Below are 23,588 nucleotides of genomic sequence, written 5' to 3'. Positions count from 1 at the left end.
AATTTATCAGAGAGAAAAAGGCAGATAGAGAGAAAGAGAGAATGGGCGTGCCAGGGCCTCTAGCCACTGCATATGAGCACAAAACACATGTGTCCCCTTGTGCATTGGTCTTACATGGGTCCTGGAGAATTGAACCTGGCTCCTTAGGCTTTGCAGGCAGATGCCTTAACCCCTAAGCCATTTTCCCAGTCCCTCCCCAAAGTCTTTTCTTTCACGCACTCACCACCACGGTTGCCTGGGCACCTTCAGGGAGACTGCAGCCAGCCCTGGAGAACCCAGGAACCCACAGAGAAATGATTCAAAAAAGAAAAATGGAGAATCTGACCTGGACAATCAGCCTTTGCAAGCAAGCACCTTTTAATGGATAAACCATCTCTTCAGCCCAGATAGACACATCTTGATCAAGACTGAATATTATTGGAAGTGAAATAACACTTGCTTTTATGGCTAAAAGTAACTTTTGAAAAAGTTGTTTAAATAATTGAGTAGATATTATTATTGAAGCACTATAAGAGATGTGTCATTGAGAGTTTATTCCATTGGTTTGTTGTTGCTAGAAAATGTATGCCTAACTCAAGTTGATTTCAGAAAAAAACAAAAAAAACAAAAAAAAAGTATGCTGTGTATGTGAAGGTATAGACACAAGTCTTTGCACACACATATGCAAATGCCTAGCATAGGAAACATTGTTCATATTTTACACTGTCTTAAAGTAGCTGAAATTTTTTAGTGAATATCCATGACCTCATGGAAGCTGTGGTTATCTGTGCAAGAACTGCACAAGATAGAGCCACTTGACCTTCTGTCAAGGATGGGAGAGGGGGTCACGAGGTCCCACCCTTCCCTGAGGAGCTAATAAGATTAATGGCTGCTGGAGAAGGGGAAGTCATTCTTTTCAGTGGTGTAGCCACTGATAAGTGGTGGGAAACAGAAGAATTTAGACAGTGGGCGGGAGAGGGTAACAGTGGGCATATATTTTCAAAATGTAGTATACAAATGTATGAAATGAATGAATAACACAGATAAAGAGAAAAACTAAACTACATATAATAATAATTTATGCTTGTAAAAGCTCAGTATTTAGTCATATCGGTTCTAGATTCTTGGTCTTTAGAGTGCTTTGGGGAAAAATTAAGGAAAGAAGTTAACTTCATTGATGTGCCCTTCTTTAGTGAGGATAAGGCATATAGCTGGGTCCTATGTTGGTGCAGAAACCCTGTGAGATGAACTGGTTTAATGTTCATACTAAAATACTGAGTAACAACACACCTTAATTATTTATTTGTGCAATTTGAATAGTATATTTTAAAGATCACATACATATAGCTAACTAATTCTGTAAAAGTGAAAGGTAAGGTCTTGGGATGTGGCTCGGTAGTAGGGTGTTTGCTACGCCTGTGCGCTGGATTCAACCCCTCAATCCCAGCACTGCATATTGTATCATAAAATAAAAGAACCAGGTTTATTCTTAGTGGTTTATTAATTAGCCCTGAGTAAGATTTGTAGTGTTGGCTTTGGTTTCCTTATTACACTATAGGAACACAATGTAATGCTGGCATAATCTATTTACTTGAACATCAACCTACAGAATATGAAATATGAAGGTTCTAAATAAAGTGTTACTTGTCCAACTTGATTGTATTCACTGAGTACAGAACTAATTAATAAAAAAATAAAGTGTTACTTGTAATCATGATGATTAAATTTGTTAACATTATAACTTCTGATTAATCTGCACATTTTTCAAATATAATATGATATGACTACTTGTATGCTAGATAATATCACTAATAGTGGCTGACTTAGAGCTAAATTTTTTAACTAAAATTTATATCACATCTTACAAAAATTGTATTTCAAGCTGGTGTAGAACCTAGAACACTTTCAGCACCATGGACAGCGTTGCTCTTGGTGAATGGATGGTTTACAACAAAAAGAACTTAGTGTAAAAAAACAACAGAAGAAAGCATCTATCTTTTTATTTCAAAACCTTTTGATGAGTCAGAGTGTTCAGAGTGAAATGTTCAAAAATAAGGAATTGCAAATTGAGTACATCATATTTTAAGTAAAACTGGTTTTTTAAGTATTTTTTAATAAATGGGAAATGTTTTTAATAATACTCGTATCTGCCAAACGAGACCTAATTTCAAAATAACATACCACAATTATCAAACTTCATACAGCATGGACATTTCTATGTGTACATTTTGGAATGATTCATGAACCTTGAATTGACTAAGAAGTTTTGTTTCTTTGAGTCATTCCACTGCTTGCAGCACGTCCCTTAAACAATGACAATACACCCAGAGCAACTCTAGTAAAAACACGCTTCTCCCAGTGCCCAGTAATAATGACTTTGATGTCTACAATTATTTTATAATGATATTTTAAAGAATATCCCTTTAATTTAAACATAATGTTTAAAAAACTTCAAAAGTAGAGTTATAATATTTTATAGTCATACATAATGTTTCTTAAATTTTTTATTCATAACTAGTTATGGTAGTTGATGGCAAATACAATGAGGTTATAAAATATAAAATAATTATATTCCCTAAATATCGCATTGCCAAAGGAACTTGAATTCAAATGATTCCACCTCTGACCAGGAGATGGCGCGCTCATGCAAGACGCTGCCCTCTTATTTATTTATTTATTTTTAATTTAGCATGCTGTTTTCTGACAGACAGTGGGAACCATGGAGTGAGTGTCAGAACAGAAAGCTGAGGCAGAAGCAGAGAGGATGCAGGGATCATGCATTCTGGTTTTTCTTCTTTAGCGAAACTAGGGCACATGTAAGATTATACTTTTTCTGCTCTAGTCAGAATTCTAAGGAAGTGCATTGGGGACTATTATCCTCAACACACACATGGATTCCGTGCTGTGATTTACAGTTCCCTTTATTTCAGGTAAGCAAGCTTGATTCTATTTTTGTCTGCATCAGTGAATTGCTATCTATGTCAACTAATGACATTTAAAATAAGATGTGCTTTGTAATCTTGTGTTCAGACCTAAAACAATCAGACACTCTCATTCTGGCTGCTCTGCGTTTAAATATCTTCCTAGGCTGAAATGATCTCATAGTGTGACATATTTAATTTTATATTTTTCTGGTTTTCTAGCCTTTTATGTCAACCTATGGCTATATTTGTTTACCTTCTAAAGGCAAAGCTTTCAAAGTGAGGGACGATCTTTCTCTCACAAGGGAAATACTGCTCCGTAATGCACTGAACAAATTGTAGGGATGTAATGAGGCAGACTAACATGGCAGTGGCTCTCCCCATGGCTGAGCCTCCTGATAGCAGCCCGAGGCATCCTGAGCCCAGGGCCTATAGAATGATTCCTGCCGGTGCAAAGATATGGGTTCTTTGGATTTTGTCAACCTTTCAGAATAATAAGCAAGTCCCTTGTTTTCCATCAATGAAAATTTATATAATGTGTTCAATAGACTTTGATTGATAGCATTGAAACCCCTCTTCTCCAGCATGAATATAAGGAGTCCAGTGAAAACAAATAAATTGCTGTAAAAATGTATTTGGTGTATTTGTGAGAAGAGGACAGTGGAAATTTAGAATAATTCATGTTATAGAAGGTGCTCATGTTTTAAATGGTTTTAAGTCATGTGGTATTAGCTGAGCTAAAGAGTGGGATGACTCAGGAGGTGGAAATTGCATGCAACCACCTTTCCCCCTTCTGCTGCTTCTCATGATTTACCTTAAAATATTTTCTTTTTGATCATCACAATAATCCGAAGAAATATAAAACCATGTTTAAAAGAAACTGCTTTCCAATTAGGTCAATTTTAATGGACTTTGAAATATTTTTCTATAAATATTTTTAAGTGTTTCAGTCCCTCTTGTGGAAAGACGTGTGTGTGTGTGTGTGTGTGTGTGTGTGTGTGTGTGGTGATAGAGGTGGCAGGCAATGGGGGCACATCAGAATGTTTTTACCTCAGTCATTGTTTTCCTATACAGGGGCAGCTATGCTGTGTCAGAGGTTGTGAAAGCTATAAAGAATGATTTCATGGGATGCCCTGAACTACTAAAGCAATCTATAAAGAATATCCAGATCCACAGCTGGGGATATGGCTTAGTGGTAGAGTGCTGTCTACCATGAGCAAGTCCCTGGATTCAAACCTTTGCCCTGCAAAACAACATCAGTTCCACATGGTTCTTTATATATGGGGATTTTAAGAAGAACATCTACCTTTTTATCTAAAAATAAAAAAGCAATGATGGCTGAAAGGTTGAGTGGACTATCACACTTGGAGTCCATGAGAGATTAGGATGAGGAAAGGCTGGGGACATTCACCTCCTACTGTGATTAGATCCAGATGTCATGTGTCAAATGTGCTGACACTGATGCTGTGTGTGTTGCTTCCATCTATTAAATAGGCTTCACTCCATATGCAGCTGCCAATCAATGGCCTGGTGCTTATCATAGCAGTACCAAGTCTTCTCAGGGGTCTTGTCAAAGCATCCAAGGAAATAATTCAGTTAAATGATTCTGGAAACTCTATGTCTTTGTGTTCTCTTGTATTCTTAGATTAGGTATACAAGTCCAGACATGTGACGAATGACGTGGGCAGCCACACACTGGCTCAGAATCCCACGTCTTCCACTCAGCACAAAATACTACACAGGTAGATGAACCTACTGATACTTATAAGAATATTTTCTCATGTCTTGGCCTTTCCTTCCTCTTTATCATTTAATAGGTGTAGATTATACCCTATTTATTCCATATGTTGAGTGAATTGGGGGATTAACACGTGCCACCTGTATGTGGAATATTTGTCAAGTATCATGTATTTACTAAGAACAGTGAATGTTCACTGCAGAGATATAGAAGTAGTCATGGTGTTTACCTTGTGGAAAGAGTTGAAAGTGGACATATACATGCACAGTTAATGTCATTGTTTAGTGTGATATAAATACCAAATGGGGATGAAAAGGGTGAGAAAGTGAAAGAAAAGAAGGTGTTATTCTCAGCACTATGGAAACCTTGGGAGCAAAACATAAGTCATCACAATTTCTGACCATGAGGATACCATAAAACAGAAAAAATATATTTGAGGGGGATGGGAGAGGTAGATTACTTTATTAGCATCAAGTTGAATATAAATTAATAAAAATATAAACTTCTCAATTTATGTATAGTGGCAATCAAATAGAACGAAATGAAGAGCTATTCAGAATGAAATAGGAAACTAGAGAATAACTAACCCCATCTGCTTAAAGGTTCTTGTTTTCTTATTCAATTTGTATTGTTGCTGGTTTCCCATAAGCTCCCGAAAGTATGGGTAATGTTTTTTGGCTTCATTTAGCATAGTCATACATACATTGAAATACAAAGAAAATTTGGTCTATATATCCAATTAGATGTAAATACTGAATTCATGGATGTATGAGCAGTAATGGATAGCAAGTTATACATAAATGAAAATCAATAAAGAGTTGCAGTATAGCTAAGAAAACTGGGTATAATCTTCAGATTTCAAAAATACAGTAAAGTCTAGAAAGAATGCTCCTTATACAAGGTAATGATAGAGGTTGGAAGAATAACAGGGTCATAGAAGGCAAAGCAGGTAATTTAAACAGCAAATCAAGAATCCGCCACAATGGATAACCTGTGAAGAAGTTGATTATCAAGAGGACTGAGTAGACTTGGTGGACTTAGTTCTGATTATGAAGTTGTATGGGGGCATTAAGTGATTTGGGAGACTGGCAGAAACTGCTCTGACAAGGACTAAATGAGAAAGGAGGAAGCTGAAGAGTCTATTTAAAAATTGAGGCCAGGCATGTTGGTGCACACCTTTAGTCCCAGCACTCAGGTGGCAAAGGTTGGAGGATCACTGTGACTTTGCGGCCAACCTGAGACTATATAGTGAATTTTAGGTCAGCCTGGGCTGGAGTAATACCATACCTTGAACAAAAACATCAGAAAGTCTTAATCAAAAGTAAGAGGTGATTTCTACAATATAGAAGAGAAAGGTGCTCTTGAAGGAAATTTGATTTGATAAGATAAGAGAAACTTGTGTCCTTGGGGAGAACCTGAGGACATGACATAAGGGGAAAGAAACTGATGGAAAAAGACAAAACAGTCATGGTCTTAGAAAAGACAGGAGAAAACATGATCAATGGTTATTTAAAATGTGAGAGAACAAAATAGGTAGATGATATCTAGAAGAACGTTGTGACTCTGAGTGGCTTGTTCTTGGAAATTGAACCCTGGTCTATAAGATAAAATGTGTCTTCTGTTTAAGCCTATTGTTTCCTCAGAAAAGACTGTGGCATATGGACTTTCTGGAAGAAGTTATTAATCCTCAGTAACAAAACACTTTACTGCAGAGCCCAGTTTGGTCACATTAGTCCTTGAATCAGAGACTAGCAATGCCGCTTCATGTTAAGCTTACACACACTGTAGTTATTGAAGTTGTAAAACTGATCCTACATGAAACTCATGTTGAATCTATTATAAATAATCGGTTTATTAAGGTCTGGCCTGCTAACAAATGAATTCATTACTCAAGATCTTTCTTTGCCTCCCTCAGTTCATTAGCATTTTCACCAGGATATATACAGAGAACAATAAAAGAAAAACTTAATATAATCACAAACTCCCTTTCCTAATGTCATCTATGAAATCTCCTACCAGAAACTCCTTTGTGCTTTCTACTGGAAAGGCCAGACTCCCATGCTCTTCCCTAGAGCTGATCTTAGTCATCCTCCTTCATGTCATGCTATGGAGTGACATTGGGCCTCTTTGAAGAGGACACTGATGCTGGGGAAGAGCCCCATCCTTCACGCTGGAGCTGCTCTCTCTGTTCAGACACATCTGGTTCTGAGCAGCCTTGGATGGACAGAGATATGACAACTGTGTCCCACATGCAGAAGAGGGCATGTAGGTACTGTAGGTACTGATGGCTTTCCTTCCCTTGGGGCTGATCTTGGGCGGCAATGAGAAGACACATGTCTTTCAGCCCCCAGTGACCTCTTGTCTCCTTCCTCTGAAGGCTGCCCAGATATCCTCACAAACACCTCACTTGGCTTCCCAGTGTTATGAATAGTAGTATCTTTCTCTCCAATACCCAGTTAATAGGCTAAGATAGAAATCAGAATGCATATGTGATTTTAAGGCCAACTTTATGAATCTACATGCTATTGGTAACTTCTATTATCAATAATTCGAGGTTATTACTATGATCTGTAGACTTCATAACTTAATAAATTTCAGATTTTAATATATTTACATTTTTAGAAGATTAGTATGGACAATATCAGTGCATGAATGGGACGTCTTATGATTTGAAATGAAAAAGATAGCTATAGGTTTGAATTTCTGAGTCTTTGTTGTAATCTAGAATCACCTGAGATTATATGCCTTCCATGCATGCATGTCTTGGTGGTCTAAGTAAATAAGTATGTAATTAATTATGTTTTGTTACACCTTGTGATGGGTGTGATATATGCAAGAGTGACAGGGAAACAAGAATTTTATTAATCATACATGAAGGACTGATTAGAATATCATGAAAAAAGATGAAATTTGTGGTAAGATTAAATTAAAAGAAGACTGGCACTATTTTCCTTCTTTGAATAACTAATGTCAAAAAGTGAAATATGGGGCTGGAGAGATGGCTTAGCGGTTAAGCGCTTGCCCATGAAGCCTAAGGACCCCGGTTCAAGGCTCGGTTCCCCAGGTCCCACATTAGCCAGATGCACAAGGGGGCGCACGCGTCTGGAGTTCGTTTGCAGTGGCTGGAGGCCCTGGCGCACCCATTCTCTCTCTCTTCCTCTATCTGTCTTTCTCTCTGTGTCTGTCACTCTCAAATAAATAAATAAATAAATTTTTTAAATAAGTGAAACATGTAATCATGAAGCCAGTCAGCCATCCAGGGAGAGGGAGAATGATGCTTTCTTTCAGCCCAGCATTATATTCATACCGGGAATGTTCGTTTCTGTATCTCCTATGGACTGAGCAACTAGGAAAGTTCAGTAACTGCTAGGCAGTTAAGATTTCCAAACTACATATACTGCCTTCTGTGTCAGCATTCTTGGAATTCCATACACCCTTTTTTAATGACTGGGTGTCGTAAAGCTTATCATATTAAATGATGTGATTTGGTAGGGATTTTGTGTGGACAACAGGTGTAAATCAAAACTGTTCAAAGCAAACTGGGATATTTGCTTGCCCTCCTTCTGATAGTTAGTAGAGGAAAGTCAGAAGGCTGTTTTTTTATATCTTATGTTTACTCAGTCTAACCAATCCAGTGGTTTCAACCTTGGTGCCTAGGTACCAAAAAGTTAAAAAGTAAATCTATTCATTGATGAGAAAGAACTTTGCAGCAAGCTACCCCAATCACAGGCCGTGATAGATTCACTGTAGTAGACACCTTGAGGTTAGTGGAATGAACCTCCAGGCAAGACATAGTTTATATAGTTTATAGGAGGAATAGAATTTATTTGAAGCTTATAGATCAAGGGGAAGCTCCACGATGGCAGAAAAAGCTGGCCCAGTTTGACAGGCCCACACACAGAGAAAAGCCACTGCTACCAGCAGAAGTAAGCACACTCCAGGAATGATGATGGCAGAACTTCAGCGATCTGTGTGTCTTTTGTCTGAAAACAGATCTGCTCCCAAACACACCTTGCGGCTGTACCCTGGGATCCACCCACAGTGACACCTCTGCCAGCCAGGTGGCTGGAGATCTTCAGTACAAATTTAAATAAAACTCTTGTATCTATTGGAGGACATCCATTCATACTACAACACCCACAAACTGAAGTCTCCCAAGATTCTTGTTGAATAATTAATTATGTCATCAGGAAGGATGTAATTCTATGAATTTTAGAGTAGCTTCCCAGGGCAGTAAATTCTGTGTAGAAACAATTGTTATAAATTATATACCTTTATTACTATAAATTATATGCATTTATTGCCAGTCTTGACCCAGAAACAAACATGTTACACAGAACCCTTTTGCACTCAGTATAAATTGTCCACTGGCTTCAAGGGAAGGATATCAGGATAGCTTTTGAAACTAGTTCTATAGTCTGTGACCAGAAGCATGTTATATCCCCATTAACTCCTTTCCCCAGTAAATTTAAAGTACTTGGGAAAATGAATCCACTAAAATAAAAATATATATGAAACCTGAGAATCTTCGAATATGGCAACTTGGTGGACTAAATGAACAAGAAATTTTACCAACTGCTACACAATTTAGATAAAGGGCAATAACATGTTTCATAATACGAATTTAAGCTCATGATACATAAGGATTCCATATACAATAAAAAGGAAGCAGTTAAAAACAGCTGATGAACATGAAATCTGACCTAAGTATGTGGGCACAGGGAGAAATATCACATCTATGAGGTCCAAATGCCCAAAGGAATGAATATTAAGATTCATACATCTATAAGGACAAAGAATTGAAGAAATGACACTTGGAGGAGTCAAACTTGAAACCTTTTGTGCAAAGATGTGGTCTCCGTTGTAGTTTCATTGAAGTGACAACTGTACTATGCAATCTGAAAATCCAGAAACACAAGGAAACTTATATCTGTCTTGTGTTACAAGAAAAAATAAAATATTTAACTTAATATAGATATGCATATATATGACTGCCATATAATTCAAATCCTAAGACTTGTTGAGTAGGTTTAGAATTTGAGAAATACTATTACTTGAAAATAAATCTTCAGATGTCTAAATCAGCATAAAGATAAGTATCAGACCAATGGTATTTTGAAATGTTTGGATGAAACAATTATAAAATGTGGAGGGTCTTTTTCCCAAGCTACAAATCTAAAAGCAAAATCAAATACTAAGATAAACTCACACTAAAAAGTATAAACTGAATGGGATACAAACTACCATAAGGTATATTCAGCAGAAATAACAAAAGTTCCATAGAATTAGCATCTCAAAACTAGAGATAATAAAACAATCTATAAATTAACATTGAAAAGTCTTCTGAGTGCTAACATTACAAGCATGTGCCACTATGCCTGTGTAATTATATTTTCCATGTACAAACTCAAACAACAAATGTGCCATTTCATAGCTTGTTTTCATGGGCAATTTTCTGGTAAACTCCACCTTTCCTTCCCCCAGACTTGTACCTCTACAGGTGGACAGATACACAAATGGGTCCTTGACAATAAACAAAAAGTATGCTAAACTCCCCTGGACTACCCTTTCTCCTGATTTCCTAAGCCAGGATTTCACATCCTCTCTTCTCTCTCTAGCCACCGATACTTGCGCTTCATTTTGACTCTCATTTGACCTCTTTGTCTTCTCCATAATTATGAAAACTGAAGTAAGCAGAAAACATTATCCTTGAAGACTTCCATCATTACTTGGACCCATATACTTGGCCCTCCTACCTGTTACCGTCTCTCAACAACCTTGGTTGCTTCCTTTAAAATTAATTCCTGTATTGGTGCCTGTGTGTATGAGACTCTTTTTCTTCTCACTTCTGCAATCTCTCCCCACTTCTTTCTCCATCAATAATTTTTATCTCTACTCAGTCATCCTATAAGTATTTCATTATTTTTCTTTTTAATAAGCTATTTATTTGCAAGAGGGGAGAAAGGAAGGGAGAGAAAGAGAGAGAAAATAAGCACACCAAGCCCTCTTGCTGCTGCACACAAACTCCAGACACATGCATCACTAGGTGCATCTGGCTTTGTGTGGGTACTGGGGAACTGAACCCAAGCTGGCAGGCTTTACAAGCAAACACCTTTTATGGCTGAATCATCTCCCCAGCCCTTATTGTTCTTAAATTCTTTTTTTCCTCTTGTCAAGCATCCAGTGGCCACAATACTGACAAATCCAGTGGCTCACCTTCATGTCCCTTTTAGTTGGCCATCATCAATATGGACAAAGTGTGTTGCTACCCCCCATCCTCCCAACACACTTCCTTCAGGCAGCAAATGGCATTGACTCTTAGTTAATTCACTTCTGCATAGTCAATTCAGTGGTCTGTTCTGCAAGGCTGGGATGGGGCCCAGGGTCTTACGCACAATAGACAAGTGCTCTACCACGAACCATCACCAGGGAGCTTCACCTTCCCAAACTTCATTATGTGGTATGTCCTTGGTTCAATCCTTAATTCTGTTCTTTACATTGATTGTCTGTGATCCTGTTGAGTCTCAAGCCTTTGATTACCTTATAAACAATGATTATGTCCAAATGTTTATCTCCAGTTTCTGTTGACTTAGAATGAGGAGTCCACTTTGTTATTTGGTATCTTGATATGAATATGTAGTAGCTAAGTCAGAATCAGCATGCCTTAAACTAAATTCTAACCTTGACTTTCCCCAACCAACCTGCTCCAAGGAAAACCACCTTATAATGTTCAATAACACTTTATTTATTGATTAATAGCTTTAGAGATAAGCCTCACTATGCTCCCTGGGCTGGCCTAGAACATCTATACTCTAGCAAACCCACAGGCTCAGCCTCAGTCACATGTTACCAAGGCTTTCATGGCAAGAAGCGTTATTTAGTTTAGTCTCCATCCCGATATTGTTGTGCATTCATCTACCTTTTCCTTGTTCAGGTTACTGTTGACTATTCCAGGAATAGCCCCATCACTTTTTTCTTTCCCATCTCTGGAAGCTTTTTCCTTAGGCACATGCAGGGGTCTGCTTCAAGTCTTTTCAAATGCCATTTTCAAATGATGCCTACTGTGTCTAGTCTCCATTCCATGGATCCCCAATACTGTGCTTCACATTTAGTTATCCTTTTATTTTGTTTCTCATTTCCTCTTCCCTTTCCTTCCCTTTCCTTCTTTCCCATCACTTCTGTAACACATCACCTTGCAGTGTACAGTAACCTTTCTAACTCCCTAGTCATGTAAGCTCCAAATGGGCAGAGATGATGACATGCCTGGTGCCACTGATGTTTTTCAAGGTCTTACAATGGTTCCTGACACACATATATAGAGACAGGGAAGCAAGATGTTGCATAAATGGAAACATGCTGTCTCTTTCACGTCTATCTGGCTGGCTCATGCCCAGTACAATCTTATTGGTTTTGTGTTCATTTTATTCAGTAGGAAATAAATATAGCATGAAGCTATGCAGAAGCATAAACAGAACATGAGTACTGACTGGTGACCGGCTCCTAAAGAGCAAGCACTCTCACCTGATTTCGCTGTTCTTCGCTTGATCACGATCTAGATGGTGAACTCCAAGTCTTCCCATCTGTCCCCTAAGCACCTATCCCCACGATTGGCACATATGTTTAGTCAGAGGATGAGCACATACTTAATTTTTATGTTGTTCTAGCATATGCCAAGTGCTCTGAGCTTTTCTCAACATGGATTTTAGTGTGTATGCTTACCCTGCAGAAGGGGATTTTAGCCACATTTCAACAGATGTTCTAAAGCTGTGATTTTAGCCAGAGCCTTGTTCTTGCTCAAAAGTTGTAAATGTCCTGACTGACGAATCTTTCACTGCTGGATCACAGAAGGCAAGCCTGTTGCCTTGCTCAGAGTAGATAACATGTCATCTTTTCCATGCAGTCTTCTTGGGCATGTTTTGTTTCCTTGATAGGAAGCAAACCTTAACCTTTGTAAATAAAATACAGTTCATGGTATTTTGCTCCTTAATTCAAGTGCTTCAATCTTTTTAAGCTTCAATTTCTAAATTCTAATAGAACTACTTACCATCAGTTTTTAGAAGCTAATCACAATGACCAAATTGTTTTATATATTTTCATGTGCATATTGTTCTAAACCTTAACATAAATAATTATTTTTGATAAATACCCAGCATCTGTGTTACTGTATTCATCAAAAGTCCTGCCTAATATAACAATGGTCCTTAGAAAATATTATTTTAAATCTGTCTGTATACTGCAAAAATATTCATTGAATGTGCTTCTACCTTTAATGAACTTAAGTGTCCATTAGAATTATTTCTCACATCCAGTGCTTAAGAAAATATATACAAAATTTTTTTTGAATTATATGTAAGTCAAATATCACTTCATTTATAATACTCTTTCTGTAATCACATGTAAAATGTAATTGCATGACTCAGTACTTGTTTCTCTGACCTTGTTATAATGTAGATTAGTCACATATTTGTATTTCTGGTTATTGTTTCTCAAATGAAATTATGAACTCTAAGATAGGGGTTGTGTTTTATAGTTCTACCTAGCTATGCAGAACCTACTTGTGTTGCTGTCAGTTGGTTCTCTTGGGGCTGTGAAGAACACTTGGGATAGACAGTTTAAAAGAAGGAAGGATTTATTTTAGTTCTTGGTGGCAAAGGTGACCATCCTTTAAGGTGGGGACAGTAAGGTGTAATAATGTTGTCAACTTATGGCAGCCAGGAAGCAGTGTAGAGCAGCATTGGGAATGGGACAAGGAAAGCTATGACCCTCAAAGACATTCTTCCAGGGACTTTTTTCTTCCAACCAGGCTCCATACTCCATCATTTTTCATAGTCTGTTCAAATTTGAGTCCATTGGTGGCTTAAACAATTCATTATTTCAGAGTCTCTATGATCTTATTGTTTCTCAAAGCTCCCTCACAGAAACACTGTAGTGTGCTTTACCAATCACTTAGGTATTTTTTGGTCTACTCAAGGCAACAGTCATGATTAATTATACAACTGCCTTCCATGGGAGATGATCAGTATATCTGCTAAGCTCTGGTCAATAGAAACTCCAATGAGATACTATCTGAAATGTGTTCCTTTAATCATATGGATATCCTGTTTCAGTGGCTTATTAAAATACTCCTTAATACTTTGCTTTCATAAATCTGCCCATTATAGCTTTTAAATTTGATGATCTTTGTTTCTGTAGGCTGTCTGTTGATATATAAAGTTATACAGACACATTGTATAGAGAAAGCTTTAATGATAATAATTTTGAGGAATTCTCTTATTTTCTGACTCCATAAAGAGTAATTTTATGCTAACTAATAAAACTAATAATAACCCAAAAATACATACATATAGTGCATATACAGACTGCTTCTCATCTCAGCATTATTCTCTAGCTCAAAATTACATCTCATATACCACAGTGACTTACATTGTACAGGAGGAATGGCATGTGTATTACAATGGTCTTTTGGCATCTTGTTTTCAAAGACTGTATTTTTTTTGCAAGATTTTCAAACCTTTAATTGCAGAATTGTCTGAGACAACACTTTTTTTTTTCTTAGCAAATGACCCTTAATCTTATATTTTTCCTGAGATTCTGCTTTCTCTTATTCTTGATAAAAATTACTGTTATCAACAAAAAAAAAAACTTATTTCTAAAGACCATAAAGAGTTCTAAATAAGGAGCTAGAGAGATTACTTAGTGGTTAAGCACTTGCCTATGAAGCCTAAGGACCGCAGTTCAAGGCTCTATTCCCCAGGACCCACAGTAGCCAGATGCACAAGGGGGTGCACACATCTGGAGTTCATTTGAAGTGGCTAGAAGCCCTATTGTGTATTCTCTCTCCCTCCCTCCCTCTCTCTCTCTCTCTCTCTTTCTCTCTCTCCCTCCCTCCCTCTCTCTTTCCCTCTCTCACCCCCCTTTCTCTCTCTGTCTGTCACTTGCAAATAAATAAAAATAAAGAAAGAAAGAGTTTTAAATGAAACAACATGTGATTTAAGGAACCAGTGAAGTATATTTTACAACTCAAAGCATTTCATGTGTGAATTTTTTATCATATTTTATTACATGCTATTTTAGTTTTTGAGACTATTTCAACATTTCTTGAAAATAAGACAATTTTGTTTCAGGACCTAGTGTTCTTTACCACAAGTGACAGAAACAGATTTGGTGTGTGCGGGGGTTGGGGGTCTCTGCGAGCCTAGTGAATATTTCTGTTAGTTTGCGTGGTGCAGAGTCCGCTCTCCTCACCAGGAACAGGACAACAGCATTTATCCAACAGGTCCCTTTCTCCCTGGCCATGATGACGGAACATAAGGGCAGCAATTCTTCCAAGTTGCTTCTACTCCTTCCAGATTCCACTAATTATTTCCTTTTCTTGTTTCCTAGTGCTGGCAGCCTGGGTCATACCATGCTTTTCTCATTTCCCTTAATATTAACATACTTATAAATAGTCTTTTTGTTTTATTTTGTTTTTGATCATTTCAGTTAAATTCTCCTGTTTGGACATGCCATGCCATATATTTTCTGCCAACAATTAGGTTTATCACAAAGCTAACATTTATGAAACATTGACTATAATATAAGAACTTTTGAAACAATTCATAATTATTTGTTCTTGACAATAATACTATGAATTAGGGACTATTATGACCACATTTAATAAGAGAATACCAAAGAACTTAGAAATTAAATAACTTGCTAGTCATGTAGACTCAAACTATCAAAGACAAAATAATCTTCCAAGAGTCAGAATTCACATATGAGCTTAGATGTGGTAGTAAATAAACTGTTATACTTTTAAAGATGAACTTAAGTATCTCAAAATAGAATTATCACATAATCCAACTCTATCACATATGAGGTACCTGCACATCCATATTCATAGCAGTATTATTCACAATAGCCAATATATGAAATCAGCCTGATGTTATCAACAGATCAACGGGTAAAGGAAAGGTGAAACATGTACACAGTTCAGTTCTGTAAATGAACAAAATTCTCATTCACTGGAAAATGGGTAGAACTAGAGATCATCATGTTCAGTGAATAACCCAAACTCAGAAGGACAGATACCTCATGCATCCTTGCACTTACACATTCTCCAAACACATGATGTGAAAGCAGAGAGAGAATAGAAGTGGGGAAGGGGCCTTAAGGGAATGAAAGGGCAACATAAGAGTAACAGGGGAAGAAAAAGTACCATATTTTTATTCACGTGAGACATATGAAGAATCTAGATTTACATACACACACATGCACGCATGCACACACGCACGCATGCATCTGTAAACATGACATGAAAGCAGAGGGGAGCGTGTGAAGGGAGCATGAGGACCAGTGCAAGGGATGGAGGAGGGATTGTCAAGGGTAATGAAGGAGTGACTATGAGCAAAGGACAATGAAATACAGATTGATGAAATATATAGATATGGAAATGATATAATGACACACTTTGCATGCTCATAAACAATTTTTTAAAAGGAAAACAAAGAAAAATGACAATGTTTTTGGTTGGTGTCTCCATAAATTCCTCAGACACCATCTAAATAAAGAGAAAGAAGGAAGCACAAGTCAGGAACAGTGATCTCTCGGGTAATAAAGCTGAATACATAAAGCAGAATAATCTAGATTTGGGATAGCTCACATGTGAACTCTGCATTACCTCAATGCTTTAGGGTATCATTGAACATTTATTTCTTCACAAAAATGTGCAGGGATACAAGAGCATTTGTTCAACATATAAACCTTTAGTTATACAAATATATCTTCATATTTATTGAAAAAATCTATTTCCTCTTTGTGATCATTTTCAATGATCAAAAATATATGCCTTAAATTGAAAACTAAAAACCTAAGCTACTTACATCTTTAAAGATCAGGTAAAGTCATTAAATGCACTTTACTCACTAGCTAACAATTATAATTCTGGTGTCACATGTCTATAATTCCAACATTTGGTTTCATCAGTTATTTCCCTGAAACTATACAACTATACACTACCCTTTTAAATTGATATTTTCAAAATCCATTATGCAATCAGAACAAAGAGGTGAATTAATGCTTTTTGAAATATGGAGCTCTAAGTTTCACAGAAGAGAGTAACAGAAGTGATATAAGAATTTATTGTTATTTTGAACCACACTTTGGGAGGGCATACCCAGAGGCATCCCCTGCACGCTCACCCAATGGCTGACTTCTGCTCTCACAATACATAACCCACAACTCCATGAGGAATACCAGAAATCTCACTGAGGTGGGCCCGGTGCTGACTGGGGACAGAGAAGAAGGAAATTATGGTACCAACACATAATGTGTCCATGCAAAGCATATTCTTAATTTAAAAAATGCAGGACCTAGACTGCTATCTAAAAAGAGAGAATTTATCAATATTTCAACTACAAAATGTTGAAGGGAAGAAGGTGACTTAACTGTTTTATTAAATGATTCAATACCTTCTAGTTGCTTTTCCTAATATACACTTCAACAACTTCTCTTCTTGGCCCATAACTAGTAGAATCAATCTTCCTTGTAGTTTATGAAATTCTTCATGACATGGCAGAGGCCTTGAGTTGCCATTTCTTTTTTTTTTTGTTGTTGTTCATTTTTATTTATTGAGAGTGACAGAGAGAGAAAGAGAGAGAGAGAGAGAGAGAGAAAGGGAGAGAGGTAGATAGGTAGAGAGAGACAGAATGGGCACGCCAGGGCTTCTAGCCACTGCAAACGAACTCCAGACGCATGTGCCCCCTTGTGCATCTGGCTAACGTGGGTCCTGGGGAATCGAGCCTCGAACCGGGGTCCTTAGGCATCACAGGCAAGCGCTTAACCGCTAAGCCATCTCTCCAGCCCAAGTTGCCATTTCTTATCTGTGCCAATGTGGCTCTATCAGGCTCTAGTGGATAATAGACTTTGCCAGTCTGTTTAGTGCAAAAGGTCTGGGGAATAAACAAGAGTATTTCATGACTTGTAAAATTTAATGTCCATAACTACAGTTTCACTGAGACCCAGTCATGCTCATATTTATACTAATTTTACATAGCTATTTTCATCTTAGAAGGTCATATCTCTATAACTGCAACAAAGATCACACAGCCAAGAAGTCTTAAAACATTTGCTGAATAGTCCCTTACAGAAACTGTTTCAGACTCAGGCCTATATTCTCATGTTATGCTGTCCATGCAAGGTGGACATGAGTGACAGTGCTCAAACTTTGGGATAAGTCATCTTTATATAGTGAAATGGATAGGTATGCTTATAAATAATTTACCATATTTCAACTGATACCCTTGCCTCTTCTAGGTATATGATTTGTCAGTAAATAATTGTGATAGCTATTATTTTGCTGTTTTTTTTTAAATTGGCTTTTTTATGAGAGAGAGAAAAAAATTGGTCTGCAATTGAACTCCAGTTGTGCAACCTTGTGCTCATGCATAACCTTTCACATGTGTCCCTTGGTGCCTCTGGCTTATGTGGGGCCTGGGGAGTTGAACATGGAGCCTTGGCTTCACAGACAAGTGCCTTAATTGGTAAACCATATCTCCAGCCCCTCTGCTCTCTTTTTTTTTTTTTAAGTTATCACTATGCAATGTTTCTTCGAATAACTTTAATCAATAATTCTTCTTAATTAGACTGATAAGTCTGTCTGGAAAAATATTAACAGATAATTTATAGTTATTTCATAACTGATATAAGTATGTTAATGTTTGATCACAATATTTTGGTATCCTTAGTGATATATACCTTGAAGCAAATTTGAATTGGAATTGACAGACTTTATCATGCAAGGTAGTTCATTTCATTTTCCTATTTGAAAAAGTAACATTTCCAAATAAATGTAACATCTTTAAATATAATTACTTGAAAATTGTATACATTATAGCGTATTTAAATCATATTTACATCATCACTATGTCTTACTCCCATGTCTCTCCACTGAGCTCTGAACCCCTTCCTTTTCCAAACTCATATATCCAGTAAGCTTAATTAGGGTTGTTCACATGAGTATTGGTGGGGGTTATTTACCAGAAAAACTTACTATTACTACAACACTAAAAAGGTGCCTCCACTCCCAACAGTCATTAATTGCAAATAGTCCTTCAAGGAGGGTGGGCACTTGTGAATCCTCCCTCCATAATTTTTTTTTAAATATTTTTTGTTCATTTTTTATTTATTTGAGAGTGACAGACAGAGAGAAAGACAGATAGAGGGAGAGAGAGAGAATGGGCGAGCCAGGGCTTCCAGCCACTGCAAACGAACTCCAGACACGTGCGCCCCCTTGTGCATCTGGCTAACGTGGGTCCTGGGGAACCGAGCCTCGAACCGGGGTCCTTAGGCTTCACAGGCAAGCGCGTAACCGCTAAGCCATCTCTCCAGCCCCCTCCATAATTTTTATTAAACATATTTTCAGTATCTCATATAAGTCATAATATCCTTAGGACAATTATAAGAAAGACTTACTAGTTTTAATATTGAGAATTTTTGCATTATTGTTTTAGATCATATTTTGTTGCATTGTTTTGTTGGATATATGATATATTTTATTTTATTCTATTTATATATTATGTATATATATCAATAATGACATTAGTTGTACATTCCATTTCTGAGGATATTTTAGTAATATTTTACTGTCACTTTTATATTTGCTTGTGAAAACATCATGTTAGATAAGTTTTCTATGTTTTTATACTTTAAACTAATTTAGAAAATATAAAAATAATTGTTTCTAGATAATTTCAGTATTTCATACACAATTTTAATAATGCCAATATTAAAAGTTAGTTGGTTTAAAGTAGTTTTTCCATATTGTTTCAAATAATTTCAGGTAGCTTTCTTGATCACATTTTCTGCTTCTTGCATTATTTTAATAATTTTGTTTTTACAGACATGCCTATTTAACAGGTAATTTTTAAAAATTTAGCATGGATTTTCCTTTTTTCTCAAGGCAGGATAGGGTCTCACTCTAGCCTCAAGTTGACCTAACACTCACTCTGTAGTCCCAGGCTGGCCTTGAACCCATTGTGACACTGCTTCCTCTACCTACGGTATGGTGTGATCAAGGTGTGTACCACCATGCCCAGCTAGCATAGGTTTCCAAAGCAGGTTTTATTGTTGTATTTTATTATAGTCTTGTTTTTATACTTTTTCTAATTTCATAGTTGTCCATTCATTTTCCTACAAATTTCATTGTATCTGTTTGACTGCTGACTAGAATTACAATGTTTAAATGTACCGCAACTTCGTTATCCATTCGTCTAATGATAGACACCTGGGTTGATTCCAATTCTTAGCTATTATAAATTGAGCACCTGTAAACATGGTTGAGCAAATATCTCTGTATTGAAGCATGGGGCATTTATGGTAAATGCCCTGTAAAGGAATAACTGAGTCTGTTGGTAGTTCTATTTTCATCTTTTTCAGTATTCACCATATTGGTTTCTGTAGTGGTTGTACAAGTTTGCATTCCCACTAAAAATGAATGAGGGTTCCTCCTTCCCCACATTCTCACCAACATTTGTTGTTATTTGATTTTTTTAATGATTGCCACCCTGACTGAAGTAAGGTAAATTCTCATGGTTGTTTTAATTTGCATTTTCCTGATGGCTAGAGATATTGAACGTTTTCTTAAACATGTGTTAGCCATTTGTAGTTCTTCCCCTGAGAACTCCCTATTCAGTTTTCTATCCCATTTTTTTGAGTGGGCTGTTTTTGTTTTTTTTTTTTTATTGTTTAGTTTTTTGAGGTTTTTTTTTTTATGGATTCTAGAAATTAGGCCTCTGTAACTTTTACAGCTAGTGAAAATTTTGTCCCATTCTCAAGGATATTCTACAAGAATAAGGTCACAATAACCAAAACTAGACTGGTCTCAAAAATGTGCAATGCCCAAGTAGGCACCAAACCCCACAAAGCACCCCATCATGGCAAGGATTAAATCAAACATCACAGTTAAAACCTTAAATATTAAAGGTCTTAGCTCACCCACCAAAAGACACAAGCTAACAGGGTGTGTATGAAAAATGGACCCTTCTTTATGCTGTCTTCAAGAAACCCACTTTACCACTAAAGAGAGACACCTCCTTGGGGTGAAAAGATGAAAAATGGTATTCCAAGCAATGGAAATTAGAAACAAGGAGATGTTCATATAATCATAGAGCTGACATTTCACATGCAAAGTTTTTCTTTCATCATCTATTATTAGAGATACTTTCAAAGATATAGTAGTTTGGGTTGGAAGCCATAGTTTTTCAGACTTTGAAGTGCTCCATTCCAGCCTTTCAGGCTTTCAAGGTTTCCATTGAGAAATCTGACATAATTCTGATAGAATTGCCTTTGTATGTAATGAGTTGTTTCCCTCTTGCTGCTTTTAGCACTCTCTTTGTCTTCATGGTTTAGAGCTTTGCTATGATGTATCTTTGAGAGTTTCTTCTTTAGCCGTGTGGTAGCCCATGAGCTTCTTATATCTGGATGTGCCTCTCTTGTGTGAAATTGGGAATTTTTTCTTTAGTAATTTTGCTGAATATGTTGTCTATGCCTCTGGCCTGGATTTATCCCCCTTCTGGTATACTCATGATCAGGATGTTTGGTCATTTTAGGGCATCCCACACTTCATATTCTGTTCACCTGTTTCTTTGAACTTAGGAAAGTTTTGGACTCTTGATCAATTTTTTTCTGTCTTGTATTTCTGCTCAAATGTTCTGTCTTCCACATGAGTGACTCTGTTAGTGAGGGCTTCTGGAGAGGTTTTTAAAAGCTCTATTTGATTTTTGTTTTCTAATGTGATTTTCTTCATTGCTTCCATGTCTTTTTTGAGGTATGATTTCAGGTTGAGGTCTGATTTCCTTGATGCTTCCTGGAATTCATTCTTGCATTTGATCATGTCTTCATTAAGCTTAACCAGATGGTTATTTAGATTCTCTATTTGTTGACTAACTTTCAATTCATTTATCTCCCTTTTGAGACCTCTGTCATTTCCTTCAATTAAGTTAAGCCTAGTGACAAAAGCTGTGTGCCCTAAGAGACAATTCTGCTCAATTTCATTTATGCAATTATTGGGGTTTTTGATGATTTGCTTCCAGTTCAGCAATTCACTTTTTCACATAGCTTGTGTTTTCATTTTCAGATTCAATTTTATTGTTTCCTCTATATTCTCATTGGAGGCTTCTATTGTGGGACCTTGGAGGAGATCTCTGTTTTCTGATTTTTTTTTTCATTGTGGTCTACCCATCTGGGGGTAAAAGTCTTATTTCATTAAGGAGGAAGCAAATATTTGTCCTTTTAGGATATTCAGTGAGGGTTTGGTTTTTAACTTGCAGTGGATTATTGTAGGATGGGGTTGTAGGTTGTAGCTGCAAATGTGCAGATTGTGGAGGGTGCAAGTGCACAAGGGTACCTGGGGAACTGGGAGGCGGGACTTGGGAGCTCAGGCCTGCTCACTCTACTAGCAGGTACTCTTCAGCACAAGGGAACTAGGGGTTGTGGAACCAGGAGCCAGGAAGCTGGGGAGCCAGGAGCAACAGGCCAGCTCCCACAGTGGCCTATGCTCCCTCTAGCTCAGGGAATCTTGGATATGGGGACCCAAAGGCTGGGTAATCAGGAATCCCGAGCTCAGGCCTGCTTCTTCAGCATTCACACCAACAGCCAGGGTTATGGGGCAAGGAAACTGGGAGGTGGAGAACAGCTAGGTGCTTGGGCCTACTCAATGTGTGCACGCTCTGGCACAGGGGATCAGGAATTTGGGGACCCAAGGGATAGTCAGTCAGCTCTTCTTTCTTATTTGAATAAGTTTTTGTTCTTTTTTTTTTAAACCTAAATTAGAGAGTTAATGAGTTTTTTTAATTATTTTTATTTTTTTGAGGGAAAAAGAGGGAGAGGGAGTGAAAGAGAGAGAGTGGGTGTGCCAGGCCCTTTAGGTACTGCAAAAGAACTCTAGATGCATGTGGCACCTTGTGTATCTGGCTTATGTTGGTCCTGGGGAATCAAGGCTGTGTCCTTTGGCTTTGCAGGCAAGTGCCTTAACTGCTAAGCCATCTCTCTGACCAGAGTTAATAAGTTTTTTTCTTAATAAATACTGGATAATTAAAAAGTTATGGAGATAGGCTTGAAAGATGACCTAGCAGTTAAGGCGCTTGCTTGCAAAGCCAAAATGCCTAAGGTTCAATTTCCCAGTATCCACATAAAGCCAGATAGATATACAGAGTGCCACATGCATCTGGAGTTTGTGTGCAGTGGAAACAAACCCTGGTGTTCTTGATCTGTCTCTTTCTCTCTCCTTGCAAATAAATAAATAAAAATATTTTTTAAAAACAACGAAAAGATGAATGTTTTGTAAGCCACCATGACTATCTCCTTAAAGACCTCGTTTGTACTGTATTTTTGAGATTTTCATTAAACAAAGATTTACTTTGAAAGAAAGTACCTTAAGCTTCCAGTGTCAAAGTAGCAGTTGAGTATAGCATCTATGGTTCAGTGGAAGAACTCTCAAACTAGTAGTTGAAACTTGAGAAACTGCCACAAATTAAGTTCATATAGTCAAAGTTCCTGGGTGAGGTCTGCACAACATCTATCTGTATTTGCCATTCATGGTCTAGGGAAGTAATTCGGTGGCTAGCGTTTGTCTAGTAATCAGGAAGCCCTAGGTTCCATCCCTAGCATTGCCTAAAGTGGGCCTGGTAGTACATGCTTGTAATCCCAGCACTTATGATATGGAGACGGTGGGGATGTGAAGCTTAAGGTAATCCTCAGTATATAGCAAGTCCAGGGGCAGTTTGAGATGCATGAGACCTTGTCCAAAACATTAAAAAAAGTTATTCACCCAGGATTTTGTTTGGTCCTCTCTCTGCTTCGCTGTTCTGCTGTTTGTTTTTTTTTTTAAATTGCTTTATTATGTTGTAATTGATTAGCTTGAGAAAATATAGAATGTGTTAATTATTTCATGGAACAAAGTTTTGTACATTCTT

At 37.3% G+C, this 23,588-nt stretch overlaps 1 protein-coding gene across 2 annotated transcripts in view; it reads left to right on the top strand.

The window, feature by feature from the left end:
* Positions 1 to 2,695: 2,695 nt before the first annotated feature.
* Positions 2,696 to 23,588, top strand: part of Scn2a (sodium voltage-gated channel alpha subunit 2) — a 140,917-nt gene continuing 120,024 nt past the window's right edge. For both annotated transcript variants that reach the window (XM_004651906.2, XM_004651907.2), the window contains exon 1: positions 2,696 to 2,909. The gene's annotated coding sequence lies outside the window, so the exon portion shown is untranslated. The remainder of the gene's footprint in view (positions 2,910 to 23,588) is intronic.

This window comes from Jaculus jaculus, chromosome 4 (genome assembly GCF_020740685.1).
Source record: "Jaculus jaculus isolate mJacJac1 chromosome 4, mJacJac1.mat.Y.cur, whole genome shotgun sequence".
NCBI lineage: Eukaryota > Metazoa > Chordata > Mammalia > Rodentia > Dipodidae > Jaculus > Jaculus jaculus.
The sequence above is the reverse complement of the archived record's forward strand: the minus strand, read 5'-3'. Positions and strand labels throughout refer to the sequence as shown.